At 39.9% G+C, this 23,209-nt stretch overlaps 1 long non-coding RNA gene across 1 annotated transcript in view; it reads right to left on the bottom strand.

Annotated features, from left to right (window-relative positions):
* Positions 1–23,209, bottom strand: part of LOC307035947 — a 74,362-nt gene that overhangs the window by 47,955 nt on the left and 3,198 nt on the right. The window contains exon 2 of the long non-coding RNA XR_013807244.1: positions 12,786–12,888. This is a non-coding gene — a long non-coding RNA (uncharacterized lncRNA). The remainder of the gene's footprint in view (positions 1–12,785; positions 12,889–23,209) is intronic.

The following is a 23,209-nucleotide window of genomic DNA, read 5'->3' as shown; positions in this document are numbered from 1 at the left end:
TCTTTGCGTTGTGTTTTTGAGTTGTTCATGGACGAGACCCGAGCCAGCATACAGTTTAGACCAGGGGTGCCCACACTTTTTTGGCTGGTGAGCTACTTTTGAAATGACCAGCTAACCGAGGTCTACCAACCAAAAATAAAAACCCAAATTGCAAGGGTTGCTGAATAACACGTTTTATTTTTACATGGGATAACTACAATAGGGCTGCAACAAACGACTAATTTGATTATCGATTAATCTATAGATTAATGAAACGATTAATCGACTATTCGGACTACTACTGTGTGCCTTGCACAATTTCTCAAACGCTCTTATTTAGCCATCAACTTTTAGATTTAGTTTGAGGTTGTTTTAGGCATGTGGAAACTAACAATGAAGACAATAAAGATGAATACTTGATTCAAAAATACATATATTATTAAATTAACTTAACAAATTGTGAACAAAATTAACATTGCTTTTTATTTGAATTAAATAAATAATATTACACATCAAAAGAAACAACAATGTTTTAACAAATCTTATTAAATAATCTGATGACAGAACTGGAAACAGAATAGCTGAAACTTTAACAAAATAAATAACTCAGTTACCTCTAATCATTAACCCATGTTTGTATAATGTAGTTAACTCCGTGTGTTGCTGCTAGCATACATAACACCTGACGTGGAAACGTTACTCGTGGATGGGGCTACAGAGCTACTCGAAAGACAGTCGAACCCGGTGCATTCCTCCGTCCGAATGTGGTGCACTTTTGCTAAATGTTTAGACAAATTGCTCGTGTTACCGCCCTTACATGCTAAACACTTTTGGTGACGAGCATTGTCCACCTCAAGACGGGTAACATGTAACCACACCTTGGAGCGCTTCTCTCCACCATCTCCTCCGTGTGTTGCTGCATGTAGCAGATGCGTGTGTGTAAACTGCCCCGCCCCCTTGCAAACAGACGGGGGAGAGAGAGATCTCTTCTGGATTGGAAAGATAGAAAATACACCGACCATAGACGCATTTGTTTGTCTTTTAGCATGTTAGAAACGAGTTGGCGACACTAAGACTAAGAGATAATGTTTGTGTAGCAATAATACATGACCTTTCTCTTTCTCAACTCGCTACTCGGAGGGAAGTCGCTGTCATATGCCTTGTGAACACTCCGATAATGCCTCTCCACGTTACCTTTCTTTGGCAGAGCGACGCTTGCTTTACAAATAAGGCAAATAACCTTTGAATGTGACATCACAAAAAAAGATTCTCCCTCCCATTCTGTGTGGAAGTGGTATGTCTTTAGCTTTTTGCTCGTTCCCGCACTCATTTTGTTGTTTGTCTCTCCCGGCACTTGACTGATTTTGTATCGCTTTGCATTCTGTGTTAACAGACTGGAAAGCAATAGGTCGCTTTTTCTGTCAATCAAGTCAACTCCTGAATTAAGTGGCAGGGAGGCCAAAGGAGGAGGGATCAAAACCTGTTTTGTCTATTTTAACGGAGCTGGATTTTTTTAAATTTATGAATGACTCGCGATCTACCAGCATCCGGTCGACCGCGGTCGACGTACTGGGCACCTCTGGTTTAGACGATCTACGTTTAATCACTGATAACAGATATAACAAATCAGTCTTATATTCAGTTTCCCTTACAATGACTCCTCTCACATGGAACATTTACAGAAAGGGCAGATGAAACGTGAGGGACACAATATGAAGGGGGAAGTCACCATAAAAATAATCCTCTGAGCACAGCGACCACACTTCAGAGGTTCCGCCCACTGATCTTCGACCTTGTCAGGTATTGAACATTCAATAAATGAAGAACACATAATTTGTGTGATTATACTAAATGATACCAAAATACAAACACCACTGCATATTTACAACTGTTATACACACATTAAGATGCATGAATAAGAAAAGAAGGCACAAATGTAAATATTTAAAACTAACGATCACAGGTGTCATGGGCATGAATATGAATATATTACAACATCACAAATATATACAGTCTGTGCTGAACTTTACTGCTGTTAGGAGTCCAGTTATGTCTCTCATGTTGAGCATCCTCTGGTCCAGCCTGTCTGGATCACCAAGAGGAAACTGCTGTTGGATTCTTGTATAGTTAGGTGCCTTCTTGTTTTACTGTTACCTAAAGGCCTTTTATATGCAAGAACGCAAAAGGCCTAATTAGGGGTGCACCGAATGGGAAATTCTTGGCCAGAACCGATACCGAAAATAGGAAACAGTTGTCCGAATGCCGAAAGGTCGAAAATTATGAATAGAAATATATATATATATATATCTTAAATAATAATCACTATTATGGGTCCATAAAACATTTATTCAGCACTTTTGAATGCATACAGTACATTAATTCCAAGTCTTCTTTTCTCTGTAGGATAACTACAACAAAGTGCATTCAGAACAAAGCCAAGGTGCTTTAAAACTGCATAAACATCTAGGCCAGTAGGCCTACAACAAAATAGTGTAAATAAAGACTGTAACAGCCAGGCCTTCAACAACCACAAATGCACCTATAAGTGCATGCATACAAATGTACAAACTGGATAAATCCACATGAATGTAACTATTTACAAATGAAATTACAATTCAATTTCAAGAATCTGTAAATAAAGCTGTCTGTCCTCATAAGAAAAGTAGTAAACATTGTATAAAGATACATAAAGTGAAAACTGGATACAAAATCCACAATCCATTACAAATTAAATTACAATTTCAAGAATCTGCAAATAAGGTGGTCTGTCCTCATGAGCAATGTAAACAACATTGTATCATTTAGATACCAAAAGTACAATATATTGAACACTGTGCTGCTGTCATTTCCCCCTAATGATAACCTGAGATGGTGAATTATAACTCACAATGAAAATTGTTCAGGAAAGTGGGTATAGAGTAGACATGTAGAACTAGATAAGCTTATGATAAACCAGCCTTGTCTACTTATTAAGGAAAAGTAGGAGGTTCTTTTTAATGAACAGTAGCTTCTCTGCTTTATCAGCCATAAGTCTGTTCCTCTTCTCATCAAGCACATGAGAGGCAGCGCTGAACAGTCTCTCGCTGTCAGTGCTTGTGATTTGATCTTACTCCGCATATTTGTCCGGGTGTTTTGATTTCAAGTGGTGAAGCAATCCCGAAGTGGTGAAAGTCTTTGCAGTTACACCCCCTCGAGAAATGTCAGCTGAACACGTTTTACAAATCGCAATCCGCGCCTCTTTCTCTGATATTTTTAAATATCTCCAAGTGCCAGACATGTTGGCTGTGAGCCAGCCGCGAGCATGGTCGCGCGCCGTGCTTGTCGCCGCGTTTTGATTACGTCATCACAACAACACGTTACCTTACCAACGTAACCCTGTTCTCTGACATTCAGTGATATTTTTTCGGTGCTAGAACCCTTTCGGCCGAAAGCCGAAAGGGCCTTTTTTACCATTTTCGGACGATAATTTTCGGCGGCCAAAAATTCGGTGCATCCCTAGGCCTAATAATAAACAAAGCCAGAACCAAATGTGGACTAGAAAAGATGCAGGTGCAGCACACAGCGGTATCACCTGGTGTGACCAAGGTGAACTCCAGGCAGGAAGTACCCCACAGCACTGGAGATCTCTTACCACCTGCATCACCTCAGACCACAGGAGTAACCTTCCTAATGCTACCCCAGAAACTCAAGCCCAACCTGTAAAGGAGAGAATGAAATGGCCCACAGAGCGAAAACACAGAACGGAACCAACTAGATTAAGAGCTTGAAGTGTCTTGAAGATTGCCTTACATTATATTTATATATCATTTAGCTGACGCTTTTTATCCAATAAGTGCAAAAACCATGAAGAATCAAACTCCGAACAACAAGGAAAGTACAGACATATTCACTTCAAGTAAGATATCATACCAGAGTAAGTGCTGGTGAATCAGTTACAAGGCAATAACTTAATTGCCATGGTACAGTTTGCGACGGAAGATATGCAGAGTTTCTGCTGTCCTGATGTCAATGGACATCACACCATTTACCACCATTACACCATAACCACCAGTGTTGGGAGTAACGTGTTACAAAAGTAACGGAGTTACAGTGATATATTACTTTTTGCAGTAACGAAGTAATGTAACGCATTACTAATGAAATGTGGGTAATATATTACCCGTTACAATGCCCAGTAACGCAGTTACAACACATTTTAACCCGAACATAAATGGTGTTTTGTTTTTTAAGAATGTACTAACGTAGCGAGACATTCCGACACCAGAGACAAATTGTGCGGGTAGATTAGTAAACCTGGTGTGTTTACCCTTTGGGCTTCGCGTCGGGATCGGCGGTTGAATGTTACGCACCCTCTATTCAAAAAAGAGAACGGAGCAAAAAATACAAACAACAAATCGTGTCAGGTGCGCGTGACCTGCTCCGCTGCGCGTGCATCATTTCCAAAGTGCTTCCACAGCAGTGACACACATCTGTGGATAATATACGAAAATGGTTAAAGCAACCATCACTAAACGCCAGGAACACTGCATCTACTGCAGACAGTAGCAACAGGTCAGATGGGGACATCACGTTACCCTCCGTGGACACTAGCTTACTCCCACCCGACTCGCCGCCCTCGCCCCCGGAGCAGCAGTCTTCGTCGCCCGAAACTACGCCGTCCCTCTGCGGCCCGCAGGTGCCAGGATACCACGGCAAAACAGAGCGTGCCCAGGTATATCAAAACAAGTACCCGTCTGTACAGTGGGGTTAGGCGATCATTTTGCAGCTCGTGGTACAAAAATAGACAATGGCTAGAATATTCATGTGAAAATAGTGCCATATTCTGCCATGCCTGTTGGGTCAAAAATAATGCATAAGGGCCTACACAGTTGTTATGCTATACCACATTGCCCTTCACTGGATGTATAATGAGCTGCACTAAACTACATTTTAGCATTTAAAATACCTAGCCATTCTTTTGCGGTTAATTTGGTGAAAGTAACTAAAAAGTAACTAAAAAGTATTGTAACTCATTACATTTCAGAGACAGTAATATTGTAATGTAACTTATTACTTTCAAAAGATAGTAATAGGTAATATGTAATATATTACATTTTGGAAGTAACTTGCCCGACACTGATAACCACCATACACCATACATACACCGTAACACCATTTAGGAGCCAGGATAGCAAACAGGCCTGTGGTACCTGGGTCCCACTCGCAGTCATGGAGTAGCAAGCCTTGGCTGAAGCAGAGCGTAGTGCACGTGCTGGAGTGTATGGTTTAACCAAGGCCTGGATGTAGGATGGACCAGATCCCTTTACAGCATGGTAGGCCAGTACAAGTGTCTTGAAGCAGATTCTGGCAGCCAGGGAGCGAAGGAGTGGTGTAGTGTGGGAGAACTTGTGGAGGTTGAAGACCAGTTGGGCTGCAGCATTCTGAATTGGCTGTAGAGGTCAGATGGAGGAAGTTACAGTAGTCAAGGCATGAGATGACAAGAGCCTGGACCAGAACCTGTACCTCCTTCTGTGTCGGTAGGGGATGTATGTATCCCCCTAATATTGTACAGAGTTTTTCTGCAGGAGAGGGTTGTAGCAGCGATGTTAAAAGTGAAGGAAAGTTGGTCATCCAGTATCACACCCAGGTTTCTACCATTCTGAGTCGGGGTAACAGCAGAGGTGCCAATGTTAACCTGTTAAGCCCCAAGCCTGTTTTTCAGGTCTCAGGCTCGAAAATGACATTCCCAGAACAAATGACTATAACTTCACTTCTAAAAGGGGTAAATTAATCATCTTTTTTCTCAAAGCAATGATAAACCTGTGAGTTAGATGTAGAAGAGTCAGAATCAATTTAGAATTGTTTTATTTTAAAATAAATTCAGATTGAACATAGTAAAACAATTTAAATTATAGTTTCCGTCCAAAAAAAGACCCATTACTTATAGTGAAAACCACCCTTGAATGATGGGTTAGTAGACTAAAAGCTTTAGGAATCCAAACAATAACATATAATAAGTACCCTGCATCAGGATTGATGCAAAACAAGTGACATTTGACTTTTTAGAGAGATTTAGCAACAAAAAAACCACTTCTGGGGTCATTTGGGTGGATTTGTCATATCTCTGGCCCCCCTCTGTCGATTTTGATGATTGACATCTCTTTTGAACCATTAGAGCCAAAAGAATTGAGGGGAAGTTCCTAAATCCACCTACACGTTACCATTGATCAACCCTGTCTCCGAAAAATTATGTTCCCACAGAACTAAACTGCATTCTCAATTACGTTTAGCTGGAAACGTATTTTCTCCCACATTACGTTTGTTATCAACGTATCTCAAATACGTTTATTTTCTACATATCTTTGCCATTTATTGTCTTGCTTATAATAATGATAATAGTCATTTATAAATATCATTTTAGAGCACACATTTGAAATCGACAATCGGGCTCGATATATGGTTAAATTAAAATCAGTAGGCGGGGCTTTAATTTCGCCAGCTGTTACTCTCATGAGCGAGGCAGAAAATAATAGTTTTAACATGCCAAAAAGCTGCTGTGTCGTTTATTGCACCTCAAACATTAAAACAAATCCAGAGATACGTGTTTCTGTGCTTCATCTAAGAAAAAAGGACAGTAACAGAAGATCTCTGTGGCTTCAGGCTTGATCGCAGTTGAAATGACAGCGTTGGTTTCCCCAAAAGTGGGCGGGGCTGTAAAGTGACGTAGATTTTACTGTCCTCTATTATTCAAAACCATTCTATTTATTCTAACGTAAATTACATGCCAGTGTTTTATATTTGTATTTATTTGTTTTTATTTTAAATCGTATAATGTCAGACTTTTTTTCCCGTCTGCGAGGAAAATAAATGGGGCTTAGAGCCTCAAAATACTGAAATCTGTATTTTTTTAAATCTTTTTTTCCTTCTAATTTATTATTCTTTTCTAAATAACACACTGTTATTTACTCAACAATAACACACAATTATCCTTGTTTTTATTTATTCGTTTGATTCTATAATCTTGGGCTTTTTAACATGCTTTTTAGCCGTAAATAAAGTCACCAGAAACAGATGGGCGTTTCGAGCGATACACACCACAACCCCACTGAACAGATTACCCAAAATCCTCAGCTTGAAGCTCGTTGATTGGATGTTTTAGCCACAATGCACGCTGGGATATGGTGTTAATAAGATATGATATCCGAAAACATTTAAAAATAATACTTTATTCCGAGTGTTCTTGCTTTTCTCTTTGGAAGTCATCACATAACGGCATTGTAATACACGGTTCGGCTGCATTACATATTACACATCTGCCGTAGTTCTTTATTTATAGAGCCCTGATGAGAAGACTTCTGGACAAACAGGAGAACTGCCGCCAAAACTGAATATGTGACGTGGATCATAAATATATCAGAAATTAAACAACATCTTACATTTCTTTTCACACAATACGTCTCCTTGCAGTATCAATAGTAATTCGGCTGACTTTTATATTTGATCCAATTGATAGATAGGTTATATTTACACCATAACGGTGCACAGCTGATAGAAAAGGACTTTTAGTTTTTAAAGATATTACTGATTTTCTTTGAATATAATAATGTAAATAGTGAGTTGAGAGAATAGTCAGGGGATTTGGGTGATGGGAGACACATCTATGGAATCACAATTTCAATAGCTTACCATTAAATGACAGACATACCTTTCTGTCTGTGATGTTTTACAAATCAGATATTAATGTGTAGAAGTAAAACATGAGAAATAGTATAGCAATATCCTGTAAAATTATGTAAAAAAATGAATAAAATTACACATCTTCAGATGTTATACATACATAAGTTTCCTACACTAATAATACAAAGTTATTATTAGTATGCTGTGTGTACCTTGTGCGCACCGCCTAGTGGTTAAAGCACGTTATTGAATTATTTTTGTTGAATAATGTTATTTTTGTTGAATAATGTTATTTGATGAAAACAATATCAAGAGTACATACTTTCATAGGGAGAAAGTAGAAGATCAAAGATAGAAATATAGAATATAAAAATCAAGAAGATACTGTAAGTGATCTCAAAACTGTTTTGTGCTGGATGTACAAAGATATTAATAGGAGGATGTGCAAAACAGACAAACGAATTAACCTTTTTTTAAACATTAAATAATACTTTTGGTTAAGGTCTTCTTTCAAATAAGAAAAAAGCTTTGGGGGTATCTATCTACAAATAAATATTAAGCCTGACAAAGTACTTAACATCTAATATATTGCTTTCCTACAATGTTAACTATGTTGAAGCACTTATTTTTAACTGATATTATACACATTAATTATACTCTTATATATATAGATAGAATAAGAAATGTACAGAATATGACAGTTTAATGGTGGAGGTATACACACATATTGATAGATGTCTTGCAATGCACTGTTGAGGAACCTGTGGCCCAAGTTTTTCCTTCATTGCATAACTACATCGTAGTTGTGTATATGATATGTCAATAAACCTTAGAAAATGTTGAAATCTTGAAAGGGATGTGCAAAATAGCAATTATATACATTTTTTTTAATTCACTATTAGTAGAGAATAACGTGTAATTAATATGCTTTATAGAGATCTGCAGATACATTTTTAGTCTTCTCAAGCACCAACTATCAAATACCTCTCCTGATTGTTGGCACTTGACAATCACCTTCCCCTGAATTTTACTCAGGTGTGACTAAAGTCTGCTTTAAGGGTTGTTTATATTTCACATCATTAATCAGAATCTGCAAAGTAACTAAAATACATTTAGTGGAGTACAAATACCAGGTTAACCTCTGAATTGTAGTGGAGTAGAATTACAAAGTAACAATGAGCTTTCATGTGGGTATATATTAATGCTACGCATTATGTATACAAGCGATTTTCACCCATTTAGTAATTACATGTTTTACATTTGTACACACCAATTTGTTTCCTATCGCCTAAACCTCCAGGGCTGTACACAGTTTAATCCTGTCAACTTCAAATTTTGGGAAAAATGAAAACATCTTTTAAAACTACAATTCCCAGTAGAGATGTGCCATAGACAGAGAACATGTTGCGAAACACAATAGCCAGCATGTGTATTTCTCGGGGGGCATTCGAGTCCAGTTTTGAATAGTCTGCCGTGGTTTCGTTCCATTTCAAAGAGCTTTGATGCTCGGCGTAACCTTGGCGCACTGGCACTCCAACATCCAAATCCCACAGCTTGAAGATTAATCACGGGGTTTGTCAACGGGACTGTAGTCCCAAACAATAGCTGGGGATTATGGGTAGTGTAGTGTCTTCGGCCATCCTAAACTCAGATTTTTTTTGCGGATATCATATTGCATTAACAACACCACATCCCTGCGTGCATTACGGCTAAAACATCCAATCAACGAGCTTCAAGCTGAGGATCTTGGGTAATCAGTTCAGTGGGTTTGTGGTGTGTATCGCTCAAAATGTCCCTTATAGGCCTACGTCTGTTTCCGGTGACTTTATTTACGGCTAAAAAGCATGTTAAAAAGCCCAAGATTATAGAATCAAACGAATAAATAAAAACAAGGATAATTGTGTGTTATTGTTGAGTAAATAACAGTGTGTTATTTAGAAAAGAATAATAAATTAGAAGGAAAAAAAGATTTTAAAAAATACAGATTTCAGTATTTTCAGGCTCTAAGCCCCATTTATTTTCCTCACAGACGGCAAAAAAAGTCAGACATTATACGATTTAAAATAAAAACAAATAAATAAAAAGATAAAACACTGACATGTAATTTACGTTAGAATAAATAGAACGGTGTTGTGCACCGCCAGAAGTGTTAGTCAGTCATGTTTCATGTTGTTTATTTTGTATTGTTTTTCACTTCCTGGTTTGTTTTTGTCACGTCTCATTTCAGGTCCCTTGACTCCCTTTCCTTATGTGTTCTCCCGCCTTCATCAGCGTCAGCCCCGCCCCTGATTGTTTTCACCTGGGTCTCTTTGTTGAGTGTTTAAATTCCCCAGTCTCCCAGTGTTCAGTGTCAGGTCGTCTTGTCCTGTCCTCATGTCAGAAGTCTGCTCATCAGTTTTTGATTTTCTTGACACATACCTGATTCATGCTCCTGAAAACTTTTTGTAAGTTTTGTTCCTCACGTTGTGAACGTTTTTTGTTGAGCCTTATTGAAACTCTTTATTTTTGTCACCTCGCAGAGAGTGTTTTTTATTTTTGTATATCCTTGTAAGTTTTGTTCCTAACGTTGTGAGCTTTTTTTTTTGTTGAGCCTTATTGAAACTCTTTATTTTTGTCACCTCGCAAAGAGTGTTTTTTCTTTTTGTATATCCTTTTGGCAAATAAAGATATATTACTTATACTTTATCTCTGGCTCCCGGGTCGTGCATTTGAGTCCTTTTTCCCTTGTGAATCCATGTTCGTAACAAATGGTTTTGAATACTAGATGAGAGTAAAATCTACGTCACTTTACAGCCCCGCCCACTTTTGGGAAAACCAACGCTGTCATTTGAACGGTGATCAAGCCTGAAGCCACAGAGATCTTCAAGTTATTTTACTGTCCTTTGTTCTTAGAGGGAGTATAGAAACACGTAACTCTGGATTTGTTTTAATGTTTGAGGTGCAATAAATGACACAGCAGCTTTTTGGCATGTTAAAACTATTATTTTCTGCCTCGCTCATGAGAGTAACAGCTGGCGAAATTACAGCCTCGCCTACTGATTTTAATTTAACCATATCGAGACCGATTGTCGATTTCAAATGTGTGCTCTAAAATGATATTTATAAATGACTATTATCATTATTATAAGCAAGACAATAAATGGCAAAGATATGTAGAAAATAAACGTATTTGAGATACGTTCATAACAAACGTAACGTGGGAGAAAATACGTTTCTATGTACAAAATAAACGTATTTGAGATACGTCGATAAATAATGTAACGTGGGAGAAAATAAGTTTCCAGCTAAACGTAATTGAGAATGCAGTTTAGTTCTGTGGAAACGTAATATTTAGGAGACAGGGTTGCATTGACAAGTGAGAGCTATGCACACGTAGTCGAAAGCAATTTTATGCTCTGAAAACTGAAACCTAGGCTCAAACTAGTAAATATGAAGATGGATTATCAGGAATCATTTCAAAGTGACACAGACACATTGGATTAACCATTGGATTAACCTTCAGCAGCGTTTTTATCGTTTTGATGCCATTGAACACACATTTTGATCAGAACAACAGCTAAGGTAAGAAGCTTCCTCTGTGAAGCTAGGTGTTGTGATGTCTGTTTTCACTTCCCCTGACCCCTGAGGTCGGATCACTCAGTGATAATACTAATATTTCTGGAATCTGTGGAATCTCAGTTTGCTAATCGATATCTTATTTTTGCAGATACGATAAGTAATAAGGGTATTTAAGCTTTGAGTTCTGTGCTAAGTGCAATAGCATTTTTTCGCTCAGGGCTCATTTAGACGCTTCTTGTGAGACTTGTGTTTTGTTTCGGTAAAAATGGTTCATATTGTCAGTTAGCTGAGTTTCTTCCCGTTAAGTGAGTATGGAACATTAATAGTTTCATAAATGTTAAGAAGCCCTGAGACCAGGGGCTTCGCCTGGACCTGAAAACATTCGGGCCGTAGCCCATAGTGGCGGCGGCGCTACAGTGGCATTTTTTACTGCAACACACACGCACACACACAGTACAACCGTGACTGTTACAATGAAGGCTCGATAATCAGCTCACGGCACATAGGCAGGGGTAAAGTGCCATTTTTGTATGAGTGGGGGCGGACCTTACCTCCTCTAGGGGGGTCCGGGGGGATGCTCCCCCTGGAAGATTTATTTTTAAAATATTGAAGTTAAAAGCATCAATCTGGTGCACTTTGAGAGCAACATTAAGATATCTATGGATTCATCTCTCAACATCCATATGAAACACAAATGTAATCAGATGTTCTTTATGGATATTTTACAAATCACTCCCCTTTCAAACTGTATTCTTGTTTTACTGCCATATAGTATTTCATAACTGTTTTTCCTTTAATCTCTTATTTTTTTATAACTATAATGATCATATGAAGGTGTGCCGCGGGAATAATCTTTTGAATAATTTGTGACCAAACCGTTTGAGACCCACTGAGATAAATTAAACTAAAGTTAACTATCTAAACACTCAGAGAGTCCTTTAGCTCACCTGAGCCTCTCAGTCTGAGAGGAGAGGACTCTCCTCCAGCTTGTTGTGGAACAAACAGCTCCTTATGTCCGTTAGTGCAGCTAGCTAACCAGATGCTAACAACACGGTCCCTGCTGCTGGCACCAGTCCCTCTCTCTCTCTCTCCCTCTCCGTCTCCCTCTCTCCCTCTCTCTCTATCACACTAAATGCGCCATTGCCATACACACAGAGCCGTGCTTGAATGACACAAGCACACGTTTATTTCCATGCAACTCTCTGATTGGTCTGGTGTCTTGCCTCTGTTGCATTCACTGAACACCGGAAATTACAGTCCTGCCGTCCTCTCTAGTGTCATGATGAGGTTCACGTAAAGCACGGTTAATGTATTATATTATTGAGGGAGAATTGTCCGGGGCTACAGAAAAAACATTCAGGGCTAAAGCCCCGGATGCCCAGGCCAGGCGACGCCACTGCCTGAGACACAGTTTCGTGAAATAAAAAAACCCTGTTCCCCCGCCCCCGGGGGCATGGGGCTTAACAGGTTGATTGAGGAATACCTGGAATTTTGGATTGTTAAAGTAATTTGTTGCAAAGATTACAATTTAAAAACTCACTTTTGAACCATGTTGTGTATCAAAGAAAGTTCATGGATAGGAGGCACCTTACCTGGGATGTAGAGCAGTTCAGTCTTGTTTAGATTGAGCCTCAGGTGGTGTTCAGACATCCACAGTGAGATGTCAGGCAGACAAGCCGAGATGCGTTCGACCACCTGGGTTTCAGACAGGGGAAAAGATACAATCAGTGTCAGTGACAGTGCACCTAATTTCGGACGTCCCTACCGCAGTGGGGCCGTGATCAGCACGGAGTCGATCCTCGCAGAAAGGAAAACCCCCTTCATGACTTGATACGACCCTTTGATAAATTATAACGAAACCAGCTGCAATGGATCATGGATCCAGCAGGGGGAGCAGTGATTAAAAAGCTGCCACACTGGAACTCAATAAACAGCTGATAGATTTACGTCTGATTGCTATAGCGGATCTTTGTTAAGGTCCATATGTCACGGATAGGATCATATTCTGTGCTAAATAAGAGACATGTAATCATTCAAAAAACATTACCATGTTTTTATTTAACAAAATAATGTTGACCTACTACATCTTCAAAAACAATCGTTTTTTCATCAGGAAATGCAGCCTGGCTCAAACAAACGATTTTTAATCATCATCCTCACGATCATTTAATATGTTCGCTGAATTGACATGAAAGCACTAACAAATATGAGTTTGCTGTAGTCAACTTCATTAAAACTTTATTAACGTCCCTAAACTCAGTAATTCACTAAAAAGAGGTTTATTTTTAATGGAGCCATGTCATCTCCCCACGGGCAATCAAGAATATGTACAATGTTAATAGTTTGGACTTTGGACCGAAGGGTTGCCGGTTCACGTCCACGATCGCACCAAAAAATATGGAGTATGGACTGGTACTGGAGAGGAGCCATCTCCTTCACCTCCTGGGCCACTGCCGAAGTGCCCTTGAGCAAGGGCTGCCTCCGCTCTGACCTCTCAACTGCATGTGCAAGTGTGCATATACTGTAACTGTGTTTGTATTTGTATTAGGACTGTCAAGTTAACGCGTTAATAAAACATAAATAAATTAACGCCACTATTTATTTTAACGCGATTAACGCATGTGTATTTTTTGTCCTCGGCCGCCCCGTAGTTTCAGAGCGCATCGAGTTTAAAATACCATCTACAAGCTGATGCTGACAGCCCCGCTCCTGCCGTCCGCTTGTGGCAGACCTCACCGGCAGGCACCGACTGGCCATCGGGAGGACCGGGAGGGTGTGTGTATGTGTGGCGCGAGAGAGAGACCTTACGTGTATTGTTGTTGTTAGCATCTGGTGCTAGGTAGCTGCGCTAACGGATATAAGGAGCTGTGAAAACAGAGGAGCGACATTTCGCCGACAACTGCGCCGAGCACTTCACTTTATGCAGGTAGCCAGAGCCAGACAGTGGGACATTGTACGAAAAGTCAGCACACTCAGCACGGATAGTGCAACATGATTGCAGCGTCCAGGCAGCTCCCGTTCGAGCAGTATTAAAAACAGTATTAAAAACTTTAAAAATATCCCTCTAAGGAAAATTTAGAACAGATACAAAATGTGCGATTAATTTGCGATTAATCGCGATTACAGTTTTGCTAAACCCAATATTTAGAATCAAAATGTATTTCTTCAAAACAAGAACATAGCCATCTAAACAGAAACACACTTGCCATAACTCTGAATATCTTTTGCAAAATGCACTTACATGACCAAAACTGAAAATACTGGTCACAAAAAAGAATAAGTCGATCGAAACAGAACAAATTGTCCTCTAATGAGACAAATGTGTTTTCATAACTGAAACACCGGTCACCATAATAACCCATTCTACCATAACAATATACATTTCTTGCAAAGTGCTCTAAGGCAGTGGTTCTCAAAGTGGGGTCCGCGACCCCCCGGGGGTCCGTGGCACTCTGCCAGGGGGTCCGTGAAAAGTTTTCAGATTCATTCATTTAAATTATCATGATATCATTTTTTTTTCATTATAATTTTTTTTACAAAGGGCTTCATAGTTCAACAAATAATATTTTATTTTTTTTAATCTAAAATAGTTCATAGATTACGTTCTAATCTAACGAATCTATACATTTAAAAATCAAGCGCGTCACCCGTTACCATGGAAACAACAATAACTGGTACGTCAGTCAGAGATCGCCACTGCTAGCATCATAGAGATATAACACGGCTAGCATACTACGAAGATGGACCGATTTTTAAAACGACCGGTTACGGCTACAAATGAAGTAAATGAAAAACAAAAGTAAGGAAATACGATGAGGAGTATCTCCAATATGGATTTATTGAAGTGGAAGGGAAACCGAAATGTCTGATATGCCTGCGGTGTCTTGCCAATGAGGCGATGAAGCCTGCCAAATTGAAGAGGCACCTCGAGACCAAGCATCCAGATTATGTAAAAAAAGACCGGGCTTTTTTTTAGAGGAAGGGCGAGGACTACAGCCAGCAACAACAACGGATGGTTAATGTTACGTCTGTTTCTGCTAAAGAGCAGACGACGAATTTAGGACATGTCTGCTGATATCAAATCACAACTGCTGGAAAGACTGAGAGGGTCTAAATTCGCGGTTCAATTGGATGAGTCCATTGATGTGTCCGGCTCTGCGCGGCTCATCGCACTGGCGCGAGAGGAGAGGGAGAGCCGCAGAAGTGAGACTGACTGAGATTACTTTGAGCAACATGCATGGGAATAAGTTACAATATAATACATTTGTGTATATTTCTCGCTATTCAGATGGTCTGCTGCCTGGTGCTGCTGTTGCGCAATGTGCAGTAGTGTCCTCTTTTCGCACCATGACATTATCAGTTATGAATTTGTTTTTCACTGCTTGAGAAAATGGATTTGTGGCTGAGAGCGTGTGAAAAATCTCAATTGTGTGAGAGTTGGCAGCCCTGTGAACTCGCTTGACATTATTATGTATGAAACTGCCAATCAGATTTATTTACTTATTAATCGAAGGTGCCGGAACGCTGTTCTGGATCGTTCCCGCCCACTTTAACCTGTGTGTGTGTGTGTGTGTGTGTGTGTGTGTGTGTGTGTGTGTGTGTGTGTGTGTGTGTGTGTGTGTGTGTGTGTGTGTGTGTGTGTGTGTGTGTGTGTGTGTGTGTGTGTGTGTGTGTGTGTGTGTGTGTGTACTTGCAGAGAAAAGCAATCAGCTTCATGGACTGCTTTGCATCACTCCAATAGTGTCCAGAGCTGGCTGCCATTACAAGTAGTGGTTTGGGATTGTAGCAATGCAGTTGCACTTGTTTTGCAATTTACTTGATATATGTTGCAATGCAGGCATGTGTTCAATTGTTTATAGCCTGCATTTATTTTGTTATTAGACTTTTATAAATCATTTAATTTTGACTAAGAGTGAAACACTTGGTGTGTGTGTGTGTTGAAATGCACTTCAAATGATCACTTTTCTCTTGATTTCCCTTTGATATTTTGTTTAGGTACAGTGTTACTTGCAGCTGATTGATTGATTGTTTTATGGGTATTCTGTGTTGAGATGGTGCAAATATTTTTAATACATATCTAATATATTTCTAATACATTGCTCTTGTGTTGTTCTTTCACATAACTAAGACTATAGAAGTGTAAAAAATAGGCTACGTCAGATTATTCCAAGGGACATACATGTCAAGTCAAGTCAATTTTTATTTATATAGCCCAAAATCACAAATCAGAATGAGGGGGTCCTTGGTGTATTCTCTATCTTGTAAGGGGTCCTTGGCTGAAAAACAATTGAGAACCTCTGCTCTAAGGCACTCAAAACTAAAAATACCCCTTCAAAAACCAGATACCTTCTCCAAAAACAAACATTTGTCAGCTCATTAGAAGACTATTTGAACAGTCATTACTAAGTGGCACACTAAATACTGACTACAATCATCAATACACAAACCTCAAGCTATCAATATTGGAAACTGAACGGAAAACTGACAAGTTGGGAGAAACAAACTTACATATAGGAAAAACAGTGTGTTACTGTAACTATGTCATTGTTTTTATGTCTCATTTTCAGTAGAGCACCGTAACAGAAACAAAAGATGAATAGCAATACACTGGAAAAGAAATAACATGGGTAAATGATGTAAATCAGCAGTAAAGCAGGGAATGAGATCTATATAGCTTTACTGATCTGCTCTTTGCCGTCTGTCTGGCCACATAGCTTCATCTACGTCACAGCGTATGTCTTCCCTTGCAAGGCAGCGTGGGAAATATCTCCTTGCATGTCGACACCACCCTTGATAAACATCTTGCTGAAGTGAGGGAGGTCTTTTATAGGATTCTCACTACTCTAATTACAATTACTATAGGAAATTCATTGATGTCAGCTGTGAGCAATTCATTTACATGGAAGTGAAGTACTCAATTCACCCCAATACAAAAAAAAACATTTCTCAAAGTGCAAAAAGGAAAAGACCACAATTACTGACTGTAAAAATGTTGTATCAGCTATAGCTAATCCTCCCCATATGAACATCTCAAAGAGCTATGCAAGTCATATCAACACTATTATAGCTTTACCGGCACCATTTAAAAAAATATTTTAAGTACAGTCATGCAAATTCTATCATGTAAATGTTTTCAATGTAACATCATTACTGTAAGGTATACAGTACATTCCATGGAGTTACCTTTTTCAATGGGGTGATTGACTGATAACAAGTGTTAAAAGTTTGCACATCAAGTGTCAATTAGTGTAGCTATGGTCTAAGTTTATGAGGAAGTGTTATCCACTGTGAGAAGATTATTTTTGTTTTGAAGACATGAGTTACACAAAAGATTTTTGATCTTTGTGTAGAGAATTGTAACTTCAGTTAGAGAATTGTGTGATCTGTTTTGCAAAACACTGCTTAGCATCTGCATTTTGTGTGATATCAATGATAAATGGTATACTGTTGTAGAGAAATGGTTTTCTGTTTCGATGGCTGTGCTGTTGGTTTGATGAAAGGAATTTTGATTCTAAATAGTGGGTTTAGCGATTGAGAAAAACTGTAACTATGGACAATCATGCGATTAATCGCGATTAAATATTTTAATCGACTGACAGCCCTAATTTGTATATGTATGTGCATAAAAAGTGTGTACTGTATGACCTGTATAAAAACGCATGTGTACGACAGAGTGGAAACTGAATTTCCCCCTCGAGGATTAATTAAAGTCCATCTTAATATTATTATTATTAGTGTTTAATATTACTGCTATAACACATTGAGTTTATTGTTGTGCAATGATAAAATTAGACCGTTGTTTTTTTAAATAGTCTTTATGAAACTCAGCAGCTCTCAGGTGATCAGCTGATCAGCGGGGGCTGTGTGTGACTCTTTGTTTACACACCTAATGGGCCATCAGCCACAGCTCTCCCACCCCCCCTGTGATCTCTCTTCTCCAGCAGTAACGTTTAACTGTAGGTTTGTGTTCGCATATTTATGCTGTCGCAGTTCCTGTTTTTTCTATCGCGCAATGCCGGTATGAAAGGGTCTGTGCCGGAAATATCAAACATTTAATAGAAGTGAAAAACAATGAACAAGACTTAACGTATTAATAATAATTAGTTATATTTATTCAGGGTATATGCAGGAATCCTGAGGTCAAATTTAATACCTTTTAAGACCTTTTTTAAGACCCTTTCCATACATTTTAAGACCTCATCGCAACTTTGAGTTCTAACCGGTTACATTGGCGACACACTTTACCTCACATATACTATATTGATTGTAAGATAGCACAACTAAACAGAGTGCAGACAGACTACTGAAGCCTCCTCTCCACATGAACTTCAACCTCTCTGTGAAGGTCAGGTTTAATGCAGTATGCTGCTTTGTTGCTTCTCTACTCTGTGCTCTTTCATTCCAGTAAAACTCCTCAGAAACCATTAGAAACCAGTATTTGACCAATAAACAAAACAATTGACAAAACTTTGAACTATGAAATATATTAAACTTTGGTGAGCTTCAGCGGGCTAATGCCATATAGTAGCTCCCTCACAAATACCCAGGGGTTCAATTGGGCTGGGGCTGTCCGGGGCTAAGCCCTGGCACATAGGACGATGCTCTGACGTCATCACCCTCACACATTTGTCATATGTTTACAAAAAAGGATATATATGTTAAGACTTTTCTCGTTCTTAATATAGACCATATTTAGGGTCTATATGTGTTGACTTTACTTTAAAATAGCCGATCTCTGTGACCGGATATAGTTTGGCTTAGACCCCGGCCCCACGAGGACGCATACGGTAAAACGCATACGCAAACGCAAAAAAGTCTTCCGTTCACACGCATTTGATTCATTAATGTGTTCGTTCACACTAGACCGCTGGAAATGCTGGAAACGCTGTAGTACATATGCCAGGCCTGTAAGTAGCGCTGCTGCCGCCACAAAATACACCAAAAGCAGCGAAGAAGACCCCGGAGCATGGTTGCCATGGTTGCCCTTCTGTTTATTCTCTGCGTTGGACGACGTGTTCCCCTGCTGTATATCTCTCAGGTAGTCCACCAGCAGATCAAAAACACCCACCTCTCCGCCTCTTCCAAGGGACGAGGGAACCGTGCTGCAGTTTCCGTTAAAAAAAATGTTCCGCCGGTCAACATGTCCGTTAAAGTTTAAATCTTCCGTACAAAATTAGAAAAGTGCAGATCAGAGGTCTTCTGTTATTTATTGAGCTTTAAAAAAAATTGATGACGACTCTGTTCTCTGTATAATAATATTTAATAAACGGTGCCTGCCTCTTTTCCTCCCCCTCTTCTGACAGCCCAGCAGCAGCAGGAGACGTTGGGAGAGGGAGGCGGGCTATTTAATCGTAATCAGAAAACGATCATATAGGGCTTACACACGGAGCCGTTGGACCCCCAGATCGTTGCGTATGCCGGTCTACCCACCTTGGGACCCCCCCCACAGAGCGGAGCAAAGCAACGAAACTTAAAATAAGAAGCAGCATTTTACGGCGCGCTATGGGGGCCGCCTTGAGGGGGTTTCCCGACATGTCGTTTCAGTAAATTAAAGGGTGTTTCATGTTGTCGTTGCTGTCGTTACTTAATACCTTGGAAAATGCCGTTTAATACTTTTTAATACTTTTTAAAAGCCTTCATTTTCGCTAAATTGATTTATCAACTTTTAATAGTTTTTAAGACCCCGCGGACACCCTGTTATTCCGTTTGGATGTACAATTTTTGACTTTGTTTAGAGCAGTGATCTTCTTCCTCTCTGCAGCAGAGAGCTAAGCGCTCTCAGACCGGACCATGGCTGTAAAGGAAGAGGGGTGTCTAGTTCCCCCTCGACACATAGACTGATCCTTTTTTTTGTCCATGTCCGATTGGCTTAGAGCTTTCGCGACTGCAAACATTTTTAAACAAACATTGACCATGTACCGTTCACCACCCCCCCCCCCCCCCCCCCCCCCCCGACAGCTCCCTTAAGGCCCTGACACACCAAGCAGTCACCAGAGAACTCGCCGACGCCGACTGTTGTGTCGTCGTGTTCTCCTGCGTCTTGGCCATGTGTCGCACTGGAACACACCGCAAAGACTTCAGCCGAGCAAGTACGAACTGCGCATGCGTGAGTGGCAATAACTCTCCTTACCAGCAGGCGGCAGTAGTGTGTATTCGTCATTCAAAAGAAGCAACAACCGGAAGACAGAGAAGAAGAACAGACTGCGTGATATAAACAAACAACAAATAGCGTATGGGTTCCATTTTCACTCTCGTTGATCGAAAACATATTTTGTGCGGGACTGGAGCTATCAGCCATTGGAGTGTTGCTTGTGGAAGACGTTCTCAAGCAACAGTCTCTCAAGAGGCGGAAGCGATCAGAGTGATTTCTTTGGCCGACTGCCTGTGGCCGACGCATGGCCGATTCAACATGCGTTGGCCATGAAAGGCCAAATAAGGCGTGTCACGGCCGACGGTGCGGGACACACCAAATTGAGTTTGGGCGACAGGGCACACTTCGTCGTCCGACTAACGAAAACGGCCGATTTCGGCCTGGTGTGTCAGGGCCTTTAAGGTGATCAACGCAGGGCTGTGACTCTTTGTTTCAAATCTAGTAATGTCCCATTGGAATGTGACAAAACTCTCCCTTCCCCCCTATGTTCTCCAGCAGTAGTCTGAAAGGGTCTCTGGAAATATCAAACATTTAACGTCACTGTTTCAAAAACAGTGACGGGGTCCAAACTGGAAGAAGTATTCAGATTATTTACCTAGGTAAAAATACGTGTTAGAAGTAAATATCCTGCATTCAAAATGATCAATTGCCCAAGTGAAAAGTATTATTATCTGAAAGTAACATGAATCATTATGTTATTAGTATTAAAAACATATAAGTATTTTTACAACTTATATTTAGAAATACCCCGTTGTAATTATTAATGCATAAATGTGTTCATCCATTCAATGTGGCATCTGCTATAATGGGGTTAATGTATGATATTACTTTATAATACATGATCATGTATACGTTGATTTACTTCGATCTACTGTACTGTGTTAAAACACCACAACAATATTACATAACAAAAAACTGCATATTAAAGTAAACTATTGTAATGGTAAAAGCATGAGCATAACAAATTAAAGAAGTGTAAACATTATTATTATTATTTCATATATAAAGACTATATATTATGGGATTACAATTAAGATAAGATTAGATATACTTTATTTGATCTAAAATATTGATGTTTTTTCGTTATAGTAGCCTGTGAAAACCATAACAAATATGTGTTTAAATGCTCTTCAGCAAACACAACTGCAGAGCTGCAAACAAACTGAAGTACTAAAAGTCCAGCAAACAAACTGAAGACCAAAGTTCACCCAGTTGTCTTTGTGTATTTGTGAATGAAGCAACATCTCATGGTTAAATCGTGAAATTGAACAAATGAGGAAATCTGGCAACGCCCTCTCAGGAAATAGTGGGAGGGCTTTAAAATCCCAGCCACTGGTAAATGCTAGGTTTTTGGTTGCAATCCGCTGGGTGGAGTCCTTTCTAGAGTGCTACATCTGTAGCTGTGGTAGGAAAAGCCATGAGAGTGAATGAGAAACCAAGTGAATTGGTGTACAGAGAAAAGAGGAGAGGCCCGAGGGCAGACCCCTGTGGGACCCCAGTGAGGTGTTGACCAGAGCCTGACACAGACCCTCTTCAGGTTACTCTGTAGCTGTGGCCTTGGAGGAAGGATGTGAGCAGTGCTGACTGAATCCCTTCCATTTTCCCTGTTAATGAATTGAACATTTCGGCAGATATTTCTTTGCTGTATTTAGTCTTGTCTTCCCCTGTGCTCCATGTCTGTTCATTGTCTCTTTTCTCTCGTTCATGATACCTGTTCGTCGATTTTTGTCCATGTTACCTGCCCGTCTTTTTGTCCATGTTCCTGCCTTGTAAGTTTGTTCTTGTCGTGCTCCCCGGTTTTGTTTATGTTAAGTAGTTTCTTGTTTTTTTCTTTCTTGTCAACAGCTTTTTTTATTATTAAAGCTCGCTTTTTCTTTGTTATACCTTGTACCTTCTCCACATTCTGCATTTAGGTCCCTATTTTCCCTCAACACTGACAGGTATTACTCTTAAAGTCGCTTTATGGTGCAAAATTAACACTGTCCTTAAGGAATTTAGGCTTTTACCCTTTTCAGTTAAAATATAGATTCAAGTAGTGGCGGTAGGCTGACAGGAACAGATGTCATCACTGGGAGTAGGACGTGCCATAATGAGTCCAATCATTAAAGGCCTGAGGTACAACCCCCACTGTAGGAGGCTGTGTCAGACACTCCTGACACCCGCCACAAAGAAAGGACTTACAAAGCCTGACATCGCTCTATCCCATAGTTATTCCAGGATACATTGTATTCCCGGGCCCCGGCTGTCTGATCACACAGTGAGGGGATTGCACCTTCGACAATCAGCTTACAGGAGATAGATTGCTACGATTGACTAATAATAAGAGTCAGTAAATAGTTCACTTTAGCAGTATGAATCAGACAAAAGAGCACATTTCAAATAAAATGCTGGATCCCTCTCTCCCTCCACCTTAACTGTTATTGTCGGCCGCCATTGTTCTTAATGTTCACTCTTTTACTTCCCTGCTGATTTCATTTTCCCAGACAACAAAAGAAAGTGAGAGCTTGTATATATTTTATGTAACCTCTTCCTCCTCTTTCATTTAATGTGAGGGTTTTCCTTAAGTCGGGTGTCTTTTATGTCTTATCGTAGCAGTCTCCTCAATGTGCGATTGCTGAGCTGTGCAGCATGTCTGTTGTTGGGTGCTGCACTCTCACACCCAGCCCCCCCCCCCCACTCCCAACATCGAACTCATTCTAATCTCCTCGTGCCAGTAGCACTTTGAAATTGAGCTGGGAGGAGGCTAGGCGTCTTACTAACCTCTTTGCACCGACACCAGGCCCTCAATCAGCTTCATTGTGGAAAAATACTTTAGCACATCTGAGTCAACATGTCTGAGCTGAAAGCTGCTCTGTAAACCTTGCC

Source organism: Notothenia rossii (assembly GCF_949606895.1).
Source record: "Notothenia rossii genome assembly, chromosome: 4".
Taxonomy (NCBI): Eukaryota; Metazoa; Chordata; class Actinopteri; order Perciformes; family Nototheniidae; genus Notothenia; species Notothenia rossii.
Note: the sequence above shows the minus strand (reverse complement) of the source record. Positions and strands in the feature narration are given on the sequence as shown.